At 41.0% G+C, this 14011-nt stretch overlaps 1 protein-coding gene and 1 long non-coding RNA gene across 6 annotated transcripts in view; one reads left to right on the top strand and one right to left on the bottom strand.

Annotated features, from left to right (window-relative positions):
- The window catches only part of LOC122464441, a 136128-nt gene extending 126180 nt beyond the window's left edge, over nucleotides 1–9948 (top strand). The window contains exon 5 of the long non-coding RNA XR_006288472.1: nucleotides 9339–9948. This is a non-coding gene — a long non-coding RNA (uncharacterized LOC122464441). The remainder of the gene's footprint in view (nucleotides 1–9338) is intronic.
- Nucleotides 1–14011, bottom strand: part of RERG (RAS like estrogen regulated growth inhibitor) — a 164556-nt gene that overhangs the window by 37735 nt on the left and 112810 nt on the right. The gene's annotated exons all lie outside the window — the stretch shown is intronic.

The following is a 14011-nucleotide window of genomic DNA, read 5'->3' as shown; positions in this document are numbered from 1 at the left end:
ACCTTTGAAAATCTGGTAAAACTGGGATAATAGAATTTTCCTACCTCACATTGTGTTGTGAGGATAAAGACATTCAAGATGGTGAGGTGCTCAGATGCTATGGTGGTGGGGCCATCTAACTACCTAATGTAATGGATTTATTCTTTTAGTGAGTTGGAAGCTAAAATAATTTTGTTTTTCACAAATATTTTAAAAAGGATTTCAGTTTCCTTAAATTACTTGCATTTTGTCAGAACTTGTTGCATTTTAATCAAATATTTATAGAAAGTGAGAGTCTTCCACAGCCACCTCTTTTGTAATATTTCTTAAGTTAGTGGTTTTCAACCTGTGGTCCGCAGACTCCTGGGGGTCTGCAGACTATCTAAGGGGTTCACTAGAGGTTGTGGTTATCATAGAACAGTGATTTTCAACTTTTGGTCCATGGACGCTTAGGGGTCCGCAGAATATGTCTTACATTTCTAAAGGGGTGCGCACTTGCATTTGAAATTTTTTATGAGTCTGTTAATGCTAAAAAATATTGAAAACCACTATCCTAAACAAAGGGTCTAACTATGTTGGCTTCTTTCTTTTTACTGGTACATCCTGAAACTTCCTCTACAAAAGGCAGTGACTATGGGCTAGATCTTACAAATGGATCACCTACAAAGTGTAGAGTACCCTCCTCCGCCCCACCCCCTAACCGATGGGAGTTGAGAGCTTTACTGGGAGTTGAGGGCTTTCTTCAGTGCTTCCCTGGATCAGATTATTATTATTATTTATTTATTTTTATTTAAAGCAGTATCATCTCCTTGTTATCTACCTGCCGTTATTTAAAAGAGAAGATGTGCACCTTTAACTCTGTTGATGGGCATTGCCCCCAGAGGGCTGGCTTGCCAATTCAGACTATAGAATATTTCAGAGGGCTAGATTATGATGTTACAGTCTACCCTGCATAAGGGGCAACCAGGGGCGCTGGAACAATTTGTCTAATGGGGGTGCTGGGAGCCATTGAACCAAACTGTAAACCCTGCACATGAAACCACTGCAAGCCAGGAGGTGAGGCAACACCCCTAATTCCAGCACCTATGGGGGCAGCACATGGTTGCACAGCCCTAGGAGCAGCTTAGAGGACACACTGTGATCCAGAGAGTCACAGTTCTACCCCTGCTCTTTACATGCTGAGTTTTCCCCAGGAATTGAAATTAGAGGGGCTGTTCGAATTTACAGGGGGGTTGGAAAATGACTAAATTGGTAACACTGCGACCACTAAGGGGTAATGGGGGTGTTAGGGGGGGCATGTAGGGGAATCCTCAGTTAAGCTTAAGCTATTTCACACCTTTATTTGGAGCAGTTTTGATGCCCATCCAGCTATTCTGTCTAATGCACGTGTGAATGTGCAGGAGCATAGCTAGGATTCCTCCCACTTCCTGCCCACTTTCTCACAGCAGGGAGAATCAGATGAGTTGTTCCTGCTCTATCCACTGCAACCAGAATCAAAGTCTGAGCAGGGCGGTAAGGAGGGGTTTTATTGCCCCTTAGCCATCCCTAGCTCACGCAGCCAAATAAAGTCTGTGAGAACCGAGCCCAGAATGGCAAGAAGTCATGGAAAATCCATTAGTCTAAATGGGTAAGTGTGTGTGACACAGGCATACATTACACTCCCATCCTTGGCTACATAAAATACACTTTTTAAAAAATCCTGGAACATTCCCATTTTAGGAAATATAATGTGGGTAGGGGAGTAGGGAGATCATAAGGCTTTCACTATAGCGTATTACCCACTCCACTAGATAAAACCATGGTGAGTGAAAATGTTGTTAACAACTAGAAAACAGGACAGAAATCCTTGGAAAGAAAACTTCAGCAATCAGGAACAGAGGATTTCAAGTGCCACAGAGATTGTTCTTAGAGGATCTTACAGCAAGTGGAAGTTTTATGTTAGGCTCTTAAGTGTTCAACAGCTGGGAAGTATCCTGTCACTGCTCACTCTTGGCCATGAATTTATAGGCTGATTTTTGTACTGAATCCATCCTCCTCTGTTGTAGCCTAATCCAAAACCCATTGAAGTCAATGGGAGCCTCTCCTTTGACTTCAGTGAGCTGTGGATCAGGCCTTTGTTGGGGACTGTGTGTAAGTGGTCAGGAGTGTGCCGTGGTCTCCCCTCCCCCACCCACACAGGAAGAAAGAAAAAGGGAGTCTAAGGAGCTGGTGCTTGCAGAATGAATGTTAAATTCCTGCATTGTAGAATGAAAGGGGTTTTTTTCAATGTTCTGATCTCTCCTGTGAACCCCACCCCCAAGTGAGTACTAACATCCACTAACACCCTCACCAGATACTGATCTTAAGACTGACCTGGCTTTGCCATTCAAGGCTCTGAGGGCATGTCTAAGCTTGAAAGGGTATGAATGTAGGGTGTGAATTTAAAGCATAATAGGTATTCTGGAGTAGCTAATGAAGAATAGTTGTTCTGGTTAATGTGTCTGTGTCAACAAATCCTTAAAACCTCAGGACATGGACCTTGCTCCTTCTCCCATGGAAATGGATAGACAATGCCTTTGATTTCAATGGGAGCATCATCAGACTATTAAATTGCAATATGGATTCCCAATTTCATTACTCACACTGGGGTTCAAAAGCAACCGTTCAAATACCATGCAAGTGTAAGATGTCTTGAGATCAGAAAGGAATCCCCAACCCCATCTGCTCACTTATGCTTGACATTGCACAACTGATTAGATACATTACAGAGAGAAGGCAAAAGTTTCTGACTGTCACCAGAGGTAGGATACCAGAGTAGCGGGACTAATGTGCTATGTTTTGGCAACTGCTGTGTAATACACTGGTGTGATTAGTCCCTGCTCTCACCTGCTCCTCTGCGACTGTATTTTATGTTTGGCCTATTTTGGTGAAATATGTCACTCATGCTGTTGACCTTGCCTTTCCATTCCATTCTCATTAATCCAATTACCAGCCATCATCAATTTATTCCAGCAAATCTTTTCTTCAAGCTACACTAATTGCTAAAGATAATGTGTAGCTAAACAAAAAAAGCATTTCCTACACAGAAACACAAAGTTAATGATACTTAGCCCATAGAGCAGTCTTACATTACAGACACAGTTGTTGCCCTGATACTTACTTATTTCATCAAGCTGATTGCTGGTTTCTCTATAGCAGCTAGGAGACTGCCTAATTAATGGCAGCTGGACGCACTGCAATCAGCAGATCACTAATGAATCCCAAAAGGTAGTCTGCATTGCTGGGTTGCTTGCCAAAGAGGTCAAGGTAAAATTACAACTATCGTATAATAGAGTCCTGTGTGGGACTCTTGTAGAGCCCTGCAGTGGACCTGGGATCCCATCGGTCCTGCAGAACCCACTGCCATAATATAGGGAGCTGGTGGATGTGGGATTCACAAATAGTCCAGTGCAGGGCTCTCTTTTATAGGCCAAAATGAGAGCGGGAATAAAGAGAAGGCAACTAGAATCATGCATATGGTAAAAAAAACCCTAAAGCAATCTTATAGCAACTATTGTATATTACCATTAATAATAGAACTGGTTGACATTTTTCTATTGAAACTTTTTTGATGAAAAAAATAGATTTTTTTAAAATGAACATTTCCAACTCTTCTACAAAAATCAAAAAACTGAAAAACAAAAAAAATTGGTTTTTCAGTTATTGTTATTCTACTCTTTTCTCTCCATTTCTTCTCCCCTGGAAAAAACAAAAACTGAAAAAAAAAAATGGTTTGGAAAAGTTTGGGCGTTTATGCTTTTTTTGGGGTGGGGGAGGAGTTCATTTTTTTTAACCAAAAACTTTGAGGGGGAGAAGAAATTTTCTGAATTTTGTTGAGAAACATACTTACTATTTTTGTCCAGCTTTAATTAGTAGTATCACAGTAGACTCTTTCCCTTCAATCTTATATATGTTAAAAGTAGATAGAAAATAAAGTGGTTGTATCAATCAGATAAGCAGCATCCCATTTCCCAACGTTCCTCACTTCCCATTAGATCTGTGGGAATCTTTCTTAACAGTAAAAAGAAAAGGAGTACTTGTGGCACCTTAGAGACTAACAAATTTATCTGAGCATAAGATTTCGTGAGCTACTGAATGCATCCGATGAAGTGAGCTGTAGCTCACGAAAGCTTATGCTCAAATAAATTTGTTAGTCTCTAAGGTGCCACAAGTACTCCTTTTCTTTTTGCGAATACAGACTAACACGGCTGCTACTCTGAAACCTTTCTTAACAGTGACACTGTAAGCAGGCTCAAATCCAACCATGCAGAGGGCCAGCAGAAGATCTAAGCACAACTAATGTCCCACTTAAGCTCTATTTTGAGGGTTTAGTGGTGAAAAGGCATTGTGATGACCCCCTGCAGATGGGTAAATTTCACCTTTTAGGACCCATATCTGCCTATATATATGTATATGTATATATATATACACACACACATCATTGCAATCATCTGAGAACACAGTGGGCCGTCTTTTATCCTATAACACAGATTTTCATTTTGGGTTGGCTCCCATAGACTCTTTTGGCTTTAAAGATGTCCAGGAGATCAAAGTAATTGTAATTTCTGTATTTTTTTTTTTTTTTTAAAAAGGGTCCCTCCAGTTGGAACAGTGATGATGTAAGTTTAAGACAAGGAATTTGCAGGCATACTGGGGTAAATTTAGGAAACTGACATATGCCAGGGTGAATAATGTATAAGGAAACTGTATATCAAGGAAAGAGAAGGACAGTTTCAATAGCTGCTCCATCATAGATTTTAGACAAAAGTATTTGATTGCTCTTATTATTCCAACATCACTTCTGGATGGGAACTGCAACTACAGTATTGATGATTATATGGAATTGGGTTGAACTGAATTTAGGAAGTTGTTTTTCTACAGACTTGTCAGGGATGGTATTTATTTTGGTATATAACGTTTACTCGATAGACCTATGAGATCAATATCAATTTCATGATGGATTACTCTTGTTAAATATCATGAAGTATGTAAACTGTTGCAACATATTTACATACTAAGCCCTGTTTTTCTCTTCACTGCAAGTACTTTTCCATATATTTTCTTCCTCTTTATTTTTAGTTTGTGAAACAATAGCTCTTTAGATGGTATAAGTGTAAAATCATTCAGAATCCCAATAGACCATAAATCTAACAGCTGAATTCTATTATAAAGGATATCTTTACTTTCATTTAGTTTCGTACTGTTGGTGACATTTCATACAGAAATTATGTAAAATTTGGAAAATGAACTTTAAAAAGCAGAAAATTGATTGGACACTTAAACAATCCAATAGATTAGATTAGGATCTCCTTCAAAGGCCTGTGAAGGAGGAACAGTCTTGTGAGGCCAAGTTTTCAGGAGCTTAGCTCCCATGTAAACACTTGGTTACGGGATCAAGCCCTGTTGAAGTCAATGGTAATAAGCTTCCGTTGATGTCAGTGGGGATGAGGAGGCACTCAGGGCCAGATTTTTAAAAAGTATTGATATGGGGGTTGGGTAAAAGAAGGTGCTTAAAAGGTGATTGATCTATGGATCTATTTCACCAATATTTCCTCTCTCTTCAAAAGGGAAAGCCGAGAACCTGGATCTAAACAGCAGAGAAGTTTGGATCCACATTTTGCAACTTGAGCCCATCTCTAATTAGGATGTGCAGGGAATAGAGAGAATTGACCTCGTAGCCTAATACCAACATATGCTGACTAGAGTCTAAGGGCTAGGTCTTCAGCTACAGCTGAGGAGGATATAGTACAAGTTGAGCTCTGTGTCTATAGGTGGAACAAAGATTACCTGTGTACTTCCCTGATCCTGGGGCACTCTGTACAGGGCCATTCCCCAGGCATAATTAGGACAAACCCAAATGGCCAACCATAATAGCGATCAATGCAGTATCCTGGCCAAGATTCCTTTGCTCCAGCCCTGCTGATATTAGGGAAAAGAGCTGGCATCTGTTCTGGCTTTATGCCACCAGAAACTCTCTCTTGCACTGGGTGATCCCTCTGGGCTTTTTTTTCACCAGCTGTAGGACCATATTCTGCTGGCAATACATCACAAAGTGGCTGCGCTGCATCTTCAGATCAGGCCCTAGGACTCTAGCCTGACTGCAACAGATTTTAGTCTTTGCTGTTAATCATAATAGACTTGTAAGCAGGATTAGCAGATGGACTAAGCACTCTGCAGCTGGGGCTAACTCTCTTTCCTCATTAATAATATTTGTTAGAATATACCCTCTGGTTCCTGCCTCTCCTAGCCTAGAATTAACGACTGATGTGTGGGTGGCTGGATTGGTTAATGGCACTTGCTTTTTAAAGATCAACATCTTAATGTATCTAATATCAATCAGAGGGGCTTCTGTACAGAACTTGGCATGGAACAGGAGTAGTAGTTCCAAAGAGCAATAACCAGAAAAAAACCAGATTTTGCTCTTCGTTACACACATGCAACATTGTATATTGAGCTGCAGGAGAAACTAATGCTTCCTGCAGCTTTGCAGCCCCACTCTTACCTCTGGCAGGAGTGCCAAATCTGGCTGCCTGCCAGAGCAATGGTTAAAGTAAATCAAGGGAAGAAGGGGCGCTTACAAGTGTAAAGTGCCCGTCATCATAGGTCTTGACATTATGTGGTGATTCAGGGTTGGATCAGCTTGTGGATGTGGGACATAGCAAGGGCATGAGAAAGGGGACAAGAGAAGGATTGTATCCAAACATTGTGTCCTCATGCAGGTATCTAGTCAAGGCGTGCATCTGCGTGCTAGGATGTGAAGGTCTCTGGAACTTCCCCACCCCAGTATATACCAATGTGTGAAATTTGTATGACTGTAAAAGTAATACAATTTGAGGTTCTGGGGGCTTGTCCCCAGAAAACTTTTAAATGCCCTATCACATTTCTTCCATTTCAGAACAGTGATATTTCAAAAGACAGATGTTATGAAGAATTTAGGTCTCCTGTATAATTTAACCATCCAGATGAGAGAGGGTATGTGTGAGGGAGGAGGGGATGTTGGTATCTCTTTTCCCTTGTTGGGAAGTGTAACCTGATCTTCCTTCCCTCTCTTTGTAAAGTGAAAGAGGCAGCTGGGCATTGTTCCTGTTCTTCTCTGTTCCATGCAGGATATGGAACAGGGGCTGGGGGCAGATTCCCCTTTAGGGAGAACAGGTTGAATAGGGGATTCCCAGCTGAGACAACCTATCTTTGCTGCTCATGTTTTACTGCTGCTCTCCCACATGGAAACACGCTTGCAGAAGGCTAAGAGAAATCCTCAGTCATGGACCTCCTGGTACTCCCATTTCAGATTCCCCATCCTAGTAAAAAAAGAATAAATAAAACAAATATCATCCTGGGTTGTATTCTACTTGGCACTGGTGAGGCCTCAGCTGGTGCACTGTGTCCAGTTCTCGTCACCACACTTTAGGAAAGATGTGGACAAAGTGAAGAGAGTCCAGAGAAGAGCAACAAAAAGATGAAAGATTTATAAAACCTGACCTATGAGGACAGGTTAAAAAATTGGGCATCTTTAGTCTGGAGAAAAAGAACACTGAGGGGGGACCTGATGACAGTCTTCAAATATGTTAAGGGCTGTTATAAAGAGGACTGTGATCAATTGTTCTCCATGTCCCCTGGAGGTAGGACAAGAAGTAATGGGCTTAATCTGCAGCAAGTGAGATGTAGGTTAGAAATTAGGAAAAACTTTCTAACTATATGAGTAGTTAAGCTCTGAAACAGACTTCCAAGGGAGGTCATGGAGTCCCTACCACTGGAAGCTTTTTAAAACAAATTGAACAAACACCTGTCAGGGACGGTCTACATTTACTTGGTCCTGCCTCAGTGCAGGGGGGCTGGACTTTATGACCTCTCCAGGTCCCTTCCAACCCTTCTGTAAGCCAACTAGTACCTTTGGGCTCTGATTCAGAAAAGCACTTCTGCACATGCTTAACTTCAGGCATGTGCTTAAATCCTATTGATTTAGTAAACAGGGATGTTTTCCTGATTTGGGTCTTTATTCCATGAATGGTCCCATTGAATGAGACTGCTTGTGGAGTGAAGTACTACTTAGCATGAGTAAGGGTGTCAGAATCTACCCCCATAGTAATTTCTTTCAGAAAAAAAGAAAATAAACTAAACTAAACTAATTATGTTTTCAATATTTTTCTTGAATTTGAGCAGTTGGATTTCAAGGTAAAGTTTTGGTTCCTGAATTTCTGAGTTAGTGTAACATAAAATATTAATGACCTCTTACAGCCATGCTCTCCTATTTCAGCACTTTCATAGAATATCATTCCTCCTTTTAGATATCTGACATTTCCATTTGTGATAAGTGAGGGGCGGGGGGATACTCCCTTTTGTGGACACCTAGCCAGCCAGTTGGCTATGGAATCCCTCTTGGTGGTGGTTCTCTAATTGCTTTACCTGTAAAGGGTTAACAAGGCCACATGTGAAAGGAAAGGAGTGGGCACCTGACCAAAAGAGCCAATGGGAGGGGTAGAACTTTTTAAAATTGGGGAAAAAATTTACCCTTGTCTGTGGTGGTGGTGGTGGTCTCTGGAAAGTGGGGAACAGGGAGCAGTTATGCTATGAGAAGCTTTAAGCCAGGTATGAAAAACCATCAGATCATATCTAGAGATTGCTTATCTGAAACTCCAGAAATGTAAGTAAATTAGGGACTGTCTAGGAACCGCAGCCACTCGGAGCTGCGGGGGGGCATGTCTACAAATGGTTAATGTAAACAAAATTACAGCGGATTACCCTGATGGGCTGCGTGCCAAAGGTTGCTGACCCCTGTCCTAATGTATAGTTAGGCTTGGCAGAATTCAGTTTTTATAATTTTGTAGGATAATATCAATTTTTATTTTGAAGCAATTTTTTAAGATTTGCATCCATTTAAATTTTCACAGTTGTGCAAAATTATGGGTTTTAAGCATTTACTTTTATTGTTATCGATTTATACATTAACAGTTGCCAAAAATTGTCAGGAGAGGGGGGTGAGGTGCCATAATTATTTAATGACTGTTGACATGGTGGAACTCTTTGCCAGAGGATATTGTGAAGGCCAAGACTATAACAGAGTTCAAAAAAAAACAAACCCCTAGATAAGTTCATGCAGGATAGGTCCATCCCTGGCTATTAGACAGGATGGGCAGGGATGCAAAACCATGCTCTGAAGTGTCTACAGCCTCTGTTTGCCAGAAGCTGGGAATGGGCGACAGGGGATGGATCACTGATGATTACCTGTTCTGTTCATTCCCTCTGGAGCACCTGGCATTGGCCGCTGTTGGAAGACAGGATACTGGACTAAATGGACCATTGGTCTGACCCAGTATGGTCGTTTTTCTGTTCTATGATTCTAGGATTCACTTCACCAGCTGGAGAGGAGAGGAGAGGAAATTGAGCTCCCTCAAGCTAAGGAGACACTAAAGAAGGGGAGCTATCCTTCTACTTTTAGCAGAGGAACCAGAGCTGTGCTTACCACCATCCAGAGGCCACCTCTACTCCTTCCCTTAGCAGACAACCCTAAAAAAATATTCTATTTGCCTGTCTATATCTGATTTTATAGAAGGTGAGTGGTGTAGAGTTCCCCTGCCCCCCTATTTGGTTAATCGATTTTAACACTGTTTTTCAAGTTTGAAAACAATGTTTTTCAAATTTGGAAAAAAATGTGGCAAAACATTTTGACAATTATTCTGCTTTGCATTTTAGTTTTTTCCTTTCCTTCATCTTCATTCCTTTTTCTCTTCTTCCTTTCTCTATTTTCAGGTCGTCTTTTCTCATTCTTTTTCAGTCTTTTTTCCATAGCCCTTTTTCCAAGAGTTGACTACATACAATGTGCAATTGCATATGTGAATTGAGGAAATGTCTGCAAAGTCAGAAATGGGAAGCTTACAATTATATATGAAAACAGACGTTTTCTCTGTACCAAACAGGAAATTGTATGAGCAAATACAAATTATGATTTATTTCATTTAGAGTTTCTTCATGTTTTTGCATAGTTTGCACAAAAAATCAAGGATGCTTGGTCAATAACTTCAATCATAATGCTTAGAATTCTTGTGTTTTTTTTCTCAAAGGAAATTCACCTCTGTACAGAGAGTAGGGCAAAACCAATACACCAGTTAAACCCTGTTTTGAGTTCTCACTGTATTATGCCTTTCAGGATTATTTATTTTTTCCTCAGATGTTCATCCCTTCAGCCCCTAGCCCTACCTGTTGTTTCTCAGAACTCCTTCCAATATGTCAATTTTGCTGACAATATGCCCTAAAATTAACAAAATCCTCATCTGGTGTAAATTGGCATAGCTCCATTAATCACGATGATGATCGGGCCTAATGTTCCTGGTGCTGACACAGCAGGGCTGTGCACAGACAGGCTAGCTACCTCCCTGCATTATTATATGATGCTTTTATGCATGTAGCCCAAAACTGTATTGGCCTTTTTTGCAGTCCTATTACACTGAAAATTTATGCCTAATTTGCTGTCTGCTATCACACCCTAGGTCTTTTTCAACATTATTTCTTTCCAGATTTCTCCTTTCTATTGAATGTGTGTGTTTCAAGTTTTTTGCCCCCTAGTATATCTTACATTTTTCCAATCTGAATCTTATTCTCTTATTTTTTGAATATATTTCTAGGCCCTTTCATTCTATTTCTCTGTCCCTATGGGTGTTCACAACTCCTTCCAATTAAGAATAATGCATGATGTTTACTCCGTCTCCCAGATAATTAATGCGGATATTAGATAAAGACTGGGCCTACCATTAATATTTTAGTACCCCAGTAGACAATTCTACTCTTTGGCCACTTTCACCCATACTCTGTTTTTGGCAACAAACTCAGTTTTCTATAACAACATTTAATACCTAGCTCTTATGTACAGTAGAGCCTCAGAGTTACGAACACCAGAGTTACGAACTTATCGGTCAACCACACAACTCATTTGGAACTGGAAGTACACACTCAGGCAGCAACAGAGACCAAAAAACAAACAAACAAAATGTACAGTACAGTACTGCATTAAACATAAACTACTAAAAAAGCAGCATTTTTCTTCTGCATAGTGAAGTTTCAAAGCTGTATTAAGTCAATGCTCAATTGTAAACTTTTGAAAGAACACCATAACGGTTTGTTCAGAGTTCCAAACATTTCAGAGTTCCCAACAACCTCCATTCCCTAGGTACTTCTAACACTGAGGTTCTACTGAAGTGATTTTCCTCCATAAATCTAAGTGCTTTTCAAAGGAGTGTATTTTACAGTTGGGGAAACTGAGACACACAGATGTGAGTTGACTTGCTAAAGGTCACGCAGAAATCTGGTGACTGAGCTGGGAATAGCACCCAAGTCTCTAAATCCCAGTCCAGTCCCCTATCCATAGATTTGGAAAGATTAGATTTTTACTGGTAAATGTCAATGAACGTCGACTTCACAGTACACACACACAGATGGAAAAAATATTTCCATCAATAATAATCAAAATTGACATATAGGCAAAGTGAGAAAAATACTGCTTGAGAACTTATTAGCATTTGATGTAAGGCTATTTACTTTCTAAATTTTGATACATGATATTAACAATTTGTGTTTTAATGGTTATAAAGCTTTAATTTTTAAAATGTCAACATCTACTGCCATTAAATAATTACTCTCCGATCTTCCATAATTTCCCACAACTGTGAAAATTAAAACAACAAAAATTGAAAAAAAAAAAGCTTACAACCCCATTGTGACGGGGTATACTAGGCCCGTTGAGGCCCCTTGCTGGAGGCCTCGGGGTTCTACCGCACCCCACCTCAGAAAAGGAGTGACTGGCTGGAGAGCTGGGACACCAGGGAACTGGTAAGGACAAAGAGTCTCCAGGGAGAAAGCCCTGGGGGCAGTGCTCCATAACAGGGCAGAGACAAAATTGAAGTCAGCCCAGAAGCGGCTGAGAGCTGTGCTCAGAGACAGGGCTGCAGACACTAACAAGGACACAGCGATAGTCCTTTGTTACCCTGGAAGGTTGTCTGTCCATTTTAGACTTAGCCAGAGGGCTGAGGCATTGAAGACCCACTTGATGAAGGCAACAACCGATGGGATGCCGGGAGCAGAGAAAAAGAGTGCAGGATTGCATCCCGGTGACAGACGGTGATCACGAGAGGTGAGTGCACCAGGGCTGGCCCATAACATTTTGGCACCTCAGGTGGGGAGCTTAAATGACGCCCCCATTCCCCCTCGCTTGGGCCAAAACTTTGAAAGGTCTCAATTCTGCCTTCTTCCTGTTCTACTCCTCTCATGGTACTGCTCTGCTACCTACCCCAATAAAGGAGAAGTAACAACTTAAAATGCCTTATTCAAAAATTTTAAGGAACACTTCACTTTCAAGCGCCGGAACAGCAAATGTAACTTTTCTTGTCTGAATAGTAAACACTGGCATTTTTATCAGTTTGAATAATCAAAGTGGTGCTTTCCATGACTTCTTGGTTGCAAAGATTTGAACTGCTTCCTGCTGAAGGTCCACAGTCTGGGCCAGCTCATGCTCTATTGAGATGCTTGAAAGGCCGACCAGCCTCTCCTGTGTCATTGTGGAGTGCAGATGTGTTTTTATTAAATTCAGCTTGAAGAAGCTGCGTTCTCCACTGGCAACTGTTACAGGAAGTGGTAGAAGTATGCGCAGAGCAACAAAAACATTTGGAAAGAGGGTGGTCATCTTATTTGTGCACATATATTCCAGAACAGCCTTTGGAGTTGATCCTGCTGAAATGTATCTTGAAAGGGCTTTCAGTTCATCACCTAAATCACTCGCATCAATATTGCGCATGTCATTATGTGTCAACACTGTCCCTAGTGCCCTGCATTGCTGGTGTAGGTCTTCTTCAGGTATAGTGAGGAGTTTTGGAATATCATACAACATCCCAGATATACTGCTGTGTTCCTTGAGCTGCATGAAACATTCCTCAACTGACTGTATTGCACAATCTAGCACCTGGTTAAAGAATTCAACTTTGCATTGTTGTTTGGGCTCTCTTATGGGATTATCCCATGCCTCGTAATCAAAATGTCTTCTTCGGTGGCTCTTGTATTCTTGAATGGGTGGAAAAATTGCTTCAGTGTGAAGTTCCTCTGCCAGCTTCTGTGCACTCTTCAGAACGTTTTGAATTCCCTCATCTGACTGGCAAGTCTGTAGGTATGACTTTGCTTTGTCCAGTTGTTCCATTGCTCCAGATATATCAAGGTCAACACCTTGGAGTCTCTTGCTTACAACATTTATTTCAAACAGTATGTCATGCCACAACACTAAGCCACACAGAAATTTGAAGTTATGTATGTTTCTGGTGTTTCCATTTCCCTCTGTCACTGTTCTCCCATGAAAGTTCCTGTCATAGTATTATCCTCCATAAGGGCAACTATGGCACCCTCTATCATCCCAATTTGGTGTTTGATAGGCTTTATCGCTTCCACTCGACTTTCCCATCATGTGGCACTGAGTGGTTTCAGTGTCAGAGAGGATGTTCCCAGATGTTGCTTCAAAATTTGCCATCGATGAGTTGATGCAGAGACAAATACATAGATGCTTTGAATGACATTAAAAAATTCAGCAGCCTCACTAGAAGCTGATGCTGCATCACTGACCACCAAGTTCAATGAATGAGAACTGCATGGGACAAAAAAAGCTAGAGAATTTAACTCTCGGATCCGTGTCTGCACTCCTCTGTTCTTTCTTCTCATGTTGGCACCATTATCATAGCCCTGACCTCTCATGTCACCTATCGCAATTCCCGTATCTTCCAGCTTTTTAAGAAGCACATTTGTCATACCAACCCCTGTAGTATCATCAATGTCAATAAATTCTAGAAAATGCTCTCTGACAGTCACCACTGCAGGGACATTTTCACTAGGTTCTCTTATTGTTACAAAACGCACCATTCAAGTCATTTGTTTCATATGGCTGATGTCAGGTGTGCAGTCCAGAATAACAGCGTAATAGCTTGCTGACTTCAGATCTGCCACAATCTTCTGTTTGACTTTTGTTGCCAGTAACTGTATGATCTCA

Source organism: Chelonia mydas, chromosome 1 (genome assembly GCF_015237465.2).
Source record: "Chelonia mydas isolate rCheMyd1 chromosome 1, rCheMyd1.pri.v2, whole genome shotgun sequence".
NCBI lineage: Eukaryota > Metazoa > Chordata > Testudines > Cheloniidae > Chelonia > Chelonia mydas.
The sequence above is the reverse complement of the archived record's forward strand: the minus strand, read 5'-3'. Positions and strand labels throughout refer to the sequence as shown.